The sequence below is a fragment of the Peromyscus maniculatus genome, chromosome 5 (genome assembly GCF_049852395.1).
Source record: "Peromyscus maniculatus bairdii isolate BWxNUB_F1_BW_parent chromosome 5, HU_Pman_BW_mat_3.1, whole genome shotgun sequence".
Classification (NCBI taxonomy): Eukaryota; Metazoa; Chordata; class Mammalia; order Rodentia; family Cricetidae; genus Peromyscus; species Peromyscus maniculatus.
Window position 1 is genome coordinate 66,356,527 of NC_134856.1, and position 9,079 is coordinate 66,365,605.

Genomic DNA, 9,079 nt, shown 5'->3' on the forward strand with positions numbered 1-9,079 from the left:
TATTAGGGGGAAAACTCACTACGGCATGGGAGATTTATCTCAGGGTCCTGGAAAGCTGAGGTACAGTCCAACACTGTTCTGCTGCTGAGAGGGTCCGCACCATCCAGTCCACGAGTGAGAGGAGAGAGCGGCCTACCTCGTCTTAAAAGTAGCCCTGAGCCACGCCCCAGGGACAGGTACTACAGGCAGGTGGAACAGTTACCTGCTACCTTTCCAGGGGCCGTGTTCAAGGTCATAGACAGAACACTTGCCCACTACAGAGGATTTAAGGCCAGCCTGGAGTAGATGAGAGCCTGTCTCAAAGAACAGAAACACAAAACAAAACAAAATAAAGGACATGGGAAAGATGTGTATTATGTTTCATTTTTAATGTTTTTACGTGCGGTATTGAAGACTGAACCCAGAGCCTAGTACATACTAGGCAAGCACTCTACAATAAGCTAGATCCCCAGACCCCTTGCTAGGTTAAGATAAAAAATTATGAAATTTCTCGTACTTGAAAACTTAGGAAATTTCTCTTACTTGCAAGCTAGGCTAGCCTACCACAGTGTCATGAATGCTAACACACGACACAAGACTCGGGTTAGAAACAAAGGACTTCGTGGGAACATGGCAGTGCTGACATTTCTACAGACCCTGTGGGCTTTGGAGTCCAACCAGGTGACATACGGTGGAGCAGGTGACAGCTGTCTAGGCAGTAGGCTGCATCACAGCAGAGAAACCCTGAGTTCAGAGGATGCTAATCTACGATGGGAAGTCACCTTTTGCCCCCGTGAGACAGATAGATCTTCTGCGTCTAACAGTGAAGAAGTCTGTCCTCCGCACCAGAGAGAAGCGTTAACGCTATCCTCTCAAGCTGTTCATTTTACAAACACCCTGAAATGACAGTCTAGGATGGAGTGTCACTGCCAAATTGATTCTGAGAAGTCTGTCTATTGCCGTCATAAACCTTACCTTTGGTTTGGTTCTTATCCCTTTGGAACCAGTGTGCAGGAGGAACGTGGAAGAGTTTGCTACTTTAAGTCAGAAATGCCCTTAAATATTATAAGTAGAGCTTAGTGGGTTATTCGGGTGTGGGGCTTAGAGGACAAAAACCCTTGGAGAAATATATGGAGGCTGGATTCACGAGGTTTCAGAAGGGAACACAGACTTTATCAGGAAGTAGGCTAGATACTATTCATATGGTGTTCTGGCAAAAATTTGGCTGTATTCTGCCTGTGTCCTGAGAACTTGAGTGAGGCTGAATTTAAGAGTGATGAGCCATCTGCAGGATGGCTCAGTGGGTAAGGATGCTTGACACCAATCCTGATGACCTGAGTTCAGTCTCAGGGACTCCCATGGTGGAAGATCATCAACTCCTCAAGTTGTCCCCTGATACCCACATCCACACCCCCCACCTGCCCTCCACACATAAGTACATAAAATGTAGTAAGTTTTTAAGTGACAGACTGATATACTCCGCAGAAAAAGATGTCAAGGCAGGACTACATTCAACAGGACTACATTCAATCTGTGGCACGGTTATTGCTCATCACCCTTGTCTAGGTCTAGAGTGAAAAAGAACAAGGAGGGCGTGGATTAGTTGCTTTTCTGTTGTTGGAATAAAATACCATGACCAAGAGCAACTCTTGGAAGAAAGAGTTCATTTCAGAGGAGCAGTTCATAATGGTAGAGAGGGTGTGGCAGCAGGTGGCTGGAACGAACAGGTGGCAGGAGGTGGCTGGAGCAGGTGGCTGGAGCAGGTGGCTGGAGCAGGAAGCCGAGAGGTCACATCAACCACTAACATGAAACAGAGACTGAACTATTTTTTGTTTTGCTTTTAATTATTACTTTTTTTTTCAAAAAGAATGTTTACTTAGAAAAGTAGATTCAACACCCCAAATGCAAAAAAGCAGGTTGAATTGAGCTTAGATTTCCTGATATCCTACTTCTAACCCTAAGGAAGAAGTAATGCACCATCCACTCACATGCCCATACATCTGATCCAGGCTAAGGTGCTGGAAAAATAAGCTCAGAACAGTCCCAAGTCAATATGGGAAGCCATGGTAGAGAAACCTAAGATTTCTCAGAAATAGTTTTAAGTGGGAAGCCTCTAATCTACCTGGTTAGTGCTTTTCTGCAGGTTTCTCAGTATGAGTCCAAACCTCTTACAAAGCACCTGCAAACACAAGTTATGGCAGTTAGTCCAGAAGGCTCTATACAAGAACTATGTAAATGATGGTTAATGAAAACTGAGGACCAGCTCCCCTTGTGTCCCACGTTGGAATAAGCAGTTGAAGCCTAGGTGCTTTTCCTCTTCTTGGCAGATGGTCGCTCAAATACATCACGTACCCCAGCTGCCTTCTGTTTAAAGAACTTTGTGTTCTGGGCACTCTCTTGGCCCCATGCAGAGTCAAAGGAAGTGGTGTCTTGATCCACAAGGTGGGTGTACTTGGTACGACCAGACCGTCCAAAATTCTTGACCTGCATGACTTTTGGAAGAATGGTTTTGTTGAAATGGTCCTCAAGAGTAGGTGCACTAAAATCTCTCTTGTAGACCTCTTCATCCTCATCCATGAAGAAGGCCCCCCGGTGATAATACTTTTGTAAAAACTTGTATTTGCCCTTAACAGCTTTGTTGGTAATGACTTTGCCATTTGCCCGAAGTTCATCCCGCCTTTCTTCCTCAGTCAGGTTTCGCATGCGTTCAATTTCTGCTTTCTCCTTTTCAAGCGCTTCTCGGTCTTCTCTGTCCCTCTTGATTCTTCTGAGCTCTCGGACTTTCCATGCCTCGTACTCCTCCTTCTCATCTTCGTCATCAGTATTGAGTGCGTCCAGTGCGGCAAGACACCGCCTGTTCTCCTCCAGCTCTTTCTTGGTCTCTTCTTCTACAATCTTCAGTGTGTACTTGCGCCGCTCCTCAGCCATGCGCTTTGCTTCCTGTTCCATGTCCTTCTGTTTCAGTGCCTCAGCTTCTCGCTCTTGAACTGTCACCCGGTCCTTCTTTCGAATGTAGACAGGCTTAAGTCGAGGCTCCATCTCCTCTTCACTGTCTGTGTACTCCTCAGACTCAGGCTCTGACTCCGACGCCTCCCCAGAGTGACCTTCATCTTCCACTTCCATGACTTCCAGCTCCTCATTTTTCCTCTCCTGAGCTCGCTGACGCATCATGCCCCGGCGCCGCTCTATTTCCTCCTCATCAATTTCTTCCTCCTCTTCTTCGCTGCTCTCTCCCTGTTCCATGCGCCAAGCATCTCCCTCTACTGCTGAGTCACTTTCTCCTACCACTTCAGGTTCCACTATTTTCCGGTGTCGAGTCAATCTCTCTTCCACATCTTCACTAATGCGTTTCTGTAAACGCCGAAGTCGGGGGTCACTGGATGAATCCTCTTCCTGCTCCTCAGGTTCTGCTTCTTGTTCCTTAGCTTTCTTAATGAATTGAAATTCTCCATCCTCTTCATCTGAGGACTCCATAGGGGCATACTCTGGTCTCTTTCCAGACACATAACGTCTTACCTTCACTTTTTCCATCGAAACCTCACCTTTCTCATTGCGAACTGGGACCGCCCCAGCCGTAGACTGAATGGGCGGCTGCTTCATGAGTGCGCTTGGGACCGACATGGTGATGGCTGAAGTGAAGATCCCCAAAATGTGATTAAATCCCGGCAACGAAGTCCAAGGAACACAATACCGCTTTCCAACTCGCTCCGTCAGGCGCTGCTGTGCGACTGACAGAAACCACTTCCAGCCTAATTTATATTACTCTTAAAGCCCACCTCCAGTGACGTACTTCCTCCAGCAAGGCTCCACTTCCCGAAGGTTCCACAAGCATCCCAAACAGTGCACCCACCAGAGATCAAATGTTCAGATACACAAGTTTATGGAAAACATTTCTCCTTCAAACCACTGCAGGCAGAAAAAAAAATAAAATGTGGCAGTTTCCTAAGGAAAGGAGCCCAAGCAAGTTTAAAGTCGCAGCCAGGACTTATACCTCAAGAAGCTGCTCCGTGCTGGGACAATAGGAAAGGGGCTTAGGTAAGGCCCCACCCACCAAAGACTCCAACTTAGAAAAATGGAAATCTACTTTAAAAGAGAGAATCTAGACAGAGAATGCTGAAGGAGCTCCCTGCTCCTGGAAAGCAACCGCCTGGGAACGACGTGTTTCCCTGGGGTCAGCTGCTGTGACTATGACCCAGGGGGACTACACCCTGTGATTAGCAGAACTCGTCATCCGCGTGTTATTGGTTTCAAGCTTGAAAGCTGAGGGTGTCATGGAGTATTGCAGGACAGTTCCAGAGAGCTGCTGATGCCAGGCAGTCTGGCAGGCTTGCTGTCTTAGTCACTGTTGTATTACTGTGAAGAGACACCACAACCAAGGCAACTCTTATCAAAGAGAGCATTTAATGGGGGCGTGTGTGTGGGGGGGGGGGCTTGCTTACATTTTTAGAGGATTAGTCCATGATCATTACGGCAGGAACAGATAGAGAGGCAGGGTGCTAGGGCAGTAGCTGAGAACTTTACATCATCATCTGCAGCCTGAAAAAGAGAGAAGCTGGTCTTGGCACGAGCTTTTTGAAACTTCAAAGCCGACCCCCCAGTGACATATCTCCTCCAACAAGACCACACCTACCCCAATAAGGACACACCTAATTCTTCTCAAACAGTTCCACCAACTGGTGAGTAAGCATTCAAATATGGGAGCCTATGGGGCCATTCTCTCAAACCAACTCAATTACAGTCTCTCTTAGTTGTGTTTCCTGTTTCTATGACAAAAAGACTCTGACAAAAGTAGCTTAAGGCTCAAAGTGTTTCCTTTGGCTCCTTTTGAGGCTACAGTCCACTGTGGCAAGGAAATCGTGGTGGCTGTAGCTTGAGGCCGTCACATGGCACCCACAGTCAGCAGGCAGAGAGAGAACTTACACCTGGTTCACTTTCTCCTTCTAAAGTCCAAGAGCTTGGTCTAGGGAATGACGTTACCTACTGTGGGGGAGTTTTCCTCACCTCAACCTAATTAGGACAACCCCTCACAGTCATGCCCAGAATCTTGTCTCCCCTGTAATTCTGTCAATAGATCTCAAGTTGACAATTGAGTTACCATTACGAGTCCCTGAGAGAAGGCCCTGTGAAGCTATGTTTAAAGCTGTAAAGACGAAGCCTAAGTTTCAGTGAAGACCCCACAATGTTGGAGGTGCCGGAACCATAGGGCATCTTCCAAGGAAAGCTGCTGGCACGGAGCTGAGCTACCTCAAGAGACACGCCTGTGATGCAGGCCAGAGAGCTGGAGAAGTGGGCATAAGCAAGGCCTTTGGAGCCCAGGTGATTTCCTCCCAAGCCCCAGATGTCAGATGTGGAGCTGGAGGTTCTGTCTTGCTTTGGTCTAGTATTTCCTTGCTGGACTCCATTTCTCTCTTTAGGAATGGGACTACTTACTATGAACCATTGCATATTGGAATGTTTGCCTTGTGCCACTGTATATTTAAATTATTTAAGGTTTTTTTAAAAGTTGTTTTGGTTGTCATTTGTTTGTTTTATTTTATTTATTTATGTTCTAGGAGCTTACAATTAAAGATTACCTCGAGTCTCAGAAGAGACTCTCTACTTTTTAAACAGTGTTGGAATTGTTAAAGACTACGAGGAGTTTTGGGAGTGGACTGAATGCATTTAGAATGAGGAGATGGTCAATAGCCTATGGGGACAGGGGGTGGAAGGCTGTGGTTTCCATGTGACCTGTTTCCAGGTCCGGATGACAGAATGCAGATTGTGATGGTTGATACTGATTGCCAGCTTGATAGGTCTTATAATCTCACCTGGAAAACAAATCTCTGGGCATATCTGGGAGGGGTTATCTAGATTAGATTAATTGAGGTAAGAACACCAGCCCTAAATGTGGGTAGAACCGCCCCCATGGGTTGGGGTCCCAGACCAAATAAAAAGGAGAAAGCCAGATGACCATGAGCATCCATCTCTTCCTGATTCCTGACTGTGACCAGCTGTGTCCTCAAGCTCTGACTGTCACAACTTCCTCACCGTGACAAACCATTTCTCCTTGAACTGCGAGCTGAAATGAATCCGTCCTTCCTTTAGCTGGCCTAGAACTCACAGAGATCCGACTGCCTCTGCCTCCCGAGTGCTGGGATTAAAGGCGTGCACCACCACGCCCAGTTCCATTGTTGTGGCAACAAGGAAAACACAGGGGCTTTGAACAAGTGGGAGACAGAACCCTGCTAACAGGAAAAAGCATTACAATCCCACGTCTTAGGTGTAAAGCCCATGACTGTTTTATGCCGTATGTTCTCTACCTCTCAATATATGGATCACTTCCCCATGTAATTATTTTTAAAACATTTAGTAGTTTCTTAACTGTCCTGCATCAATTGGCCTCACTCATTTACTAGTTCTCAACTGTTACCTAGTTTTCATATATATTCATATATAACATGAAGAAATATACATGTTATTTCTTCAGGCTGAGAAGCAATATTGAAGGAAAATTTAAATAAAAGTTACAGAGATTTCAATTAAAATGTGACGTCTGTATATCTTTTTTTTTTTTCTGCGTGTGTGATGTTAGGGATTGAAACTAGTGCCCTGTAGCGGTTGCTAGGAAACCGCTCTTCCTCTGACCCTTATCTTCAACCCTGCATAGCTTCATTATGTTTCAAATTAATGAGCCCTTCTTTGTGGTGGTATTGTATTCCCCAAAATATTGTGCACCCTAATAAATTTATCTGGGGTCAGAGAACAGACTAGATACAGAAGCTAGAAAGTGGTAGCACACGCCTTTAATCCTAGCATTCCAGAGGCAGAAATCCATCTGTTCAAGGATACAGCCAAGCATGGTGACTCACGCCTTTAATCCCAGAAAGTGAGCCTTTAATCCCAGGGAGTGGTGGTAGAAAGCAGAAAGATATATAAGGTGTGAGGGCCAGAAACTAGAAAGAAGTATTTGGCTGGTTAAGCTTTCAGGCTTTGGAGCAGCACAGTTCAGCTGAGATTCATTCTAGATGAGGACTCAGAGGCTTCCAGTCTGAGGAAACAGGACCAGCTGAGGAATTGGCAAGGTGAGGGAGCTGTGGCTTGTTCTGTCTCTCTGATCTTCGAGTGTTCACCCCAATACTTGGCTTCAGGTTTATTTTATTAATAAGGACTTTTAAGATTCTGCTACACTTCTTAGGGGAAGGAAAATGAAATATGGTTCTATCAGACGCAAAAATAGGAGCGGCAGCAGATGGGTTCCTTCAGGGATGAGCTTTGTTGGGAGAGTCTTGAGACCACAGGAGCCATGACTGGACCTTGAGTCAAGAGAGCAATAGAAAGACCCAGTACATCGGTACATGGTACCAGAGACACCACGATGGGGCCTTAAAGGGACGGCGAGGCTTGCACTTAAAGCCTGGAGAAAAGCTTCATTGAGAGGGACAGCTTAAAGTAAGAGAGAGTCGGCCCCAGGGACAGGATGGTGGGGGAGGCCCAGAGGACAGCTTCAGAGAACTCCCCCAAAGGATAGTATTTGACTTCTGGGTTCTTTCAGAGGGTGTCATATCCCTATATGACAAGGAATCCAGATGAAGCAGGTCTTGGTAGGACCATAACTTCAGGGCTGTGGCGCCAGAGCACAGCATGGCTTCTTTAGGCTCTGTCCCAGAGCCAGAGCTTTTAATCACAAATCCCTTCAAGCATGACAGAAGGAAGGAATGAACACTCAGGGCAACATCAGTGTGCCAAGGTCCCAGCGCTTTCCTGACATTCAGCGCCAAGACGGCTACACAGGCAAAGTCTGGAAGACACCGAGATAAGAAAATAAGAGCATCAGGGCTGGAGAGGTGGCTCAGTGGTTAGAGCATTTGTTACTCTCAAGGCTTGATTCCCAGCACGGTGATGGTAGTTCACAAATGTCTGTAACTACGACCAGGGGATCTGCCACCCTCTTCTGGCCTCCAGGGGCACCAGGCAAGCAATAGCGCACAGACATACACGCAGGTGAAACCCCCACACACCTAAAATATAAAGTAGGGCCTGGAGAGATGGCGAGGCTGTCAAGAGCTCCTACACAGTGGTTTGTAACTGCCCATAATTCCAGTTCCAAGAGAATCTGATGCCCCTTTTTTGGCTTTTGTGGACACCAGGCACGCAAGCATTACACATACATATATATATATGTGTACACATATAATTAATAAATTACTCAATGGTTAAAACAAACAATATTTGACAGATATGGTAACTCACACTTTTAATCCCAGAACTTGGAAGGCAGAGGCAAATTGATCTCTGTGAATTCAACCCAGTCTGGTCTGCATAGGGAGTTAGTTCTAAGCCAGCCAGGTTTAAAGAAAAAAAAAAGAAAGAAAAAAAAAAAAAACCACATGTATGTGCTTCTGACTTGTGTGAATGCATTTGTAAGTCATATATACATATATAAGACAGCAGCATACATACTACTACTTAAAGGATCGCATAGTCCACTTGGTGAAATTCTGATCATAAATATTAAATGCCGTCCTGATTTTAATTATCCCGGCCATGTAACAAACGCTAAGATCATCACACACAACCCACATAAAGAGCTGACCTTTATTTCCAGTGTAGACCAAACTCCAGGAGTCTGGACCATAAAGCCCAAACCAAATGGAAAAGTTCAAAATGCCATTAACTACCACTTATTTTAGTTGTTTGTGGTGCTGTGGGAATGTGCATGCATCCACCAAAACATAAAAGGCAAACAAGGATTCCTTCTTCCTGCCATGGACACTCTCCCACTAAAGACTGCATCTGCTTCCCTAGGTTGGAGCCAATGGGTGGGTCTTCTGCTTGGACGCATTGCTAAGCCTGGGGTTCCCCCTGCATTCTGCAGACACTGGGGGTTTTCAGAAGCACACACCAATGTCAAGTTAGGTTTCTGAAGCAAAACAGATTCGCAAGGTTAGAATATTTTTGCCGACTGGGTTAAATAATTCTGAATAAATCACCTTAACTACAGGTCTTTTTATAAACGAGCGCTGCGAATTTTGATATGAAAACGGCCTTTCTGACCTTTGTGGAAATCCCTAAAAATCGGAAGGATGGAACACTTTTCCTCCAGAGCAGATTACAGGACCAG

General features: G+C 45.7%; 1 pseudogene; it reads right to left on the reverse strand.

Moving 5' to 3' along the window:
* Positions 1-1,830: 1,830 nt before the first annotated feature.
* LOC102915838 (microfibrillar-associated protein 1 pseudogene) lies at positions 1,831-3,657 on the reverse strand (annotated as a pseudogene).
* Between the last annotated feature and the right edge of the window lie 5,422 nt (positions 3,658-9,079).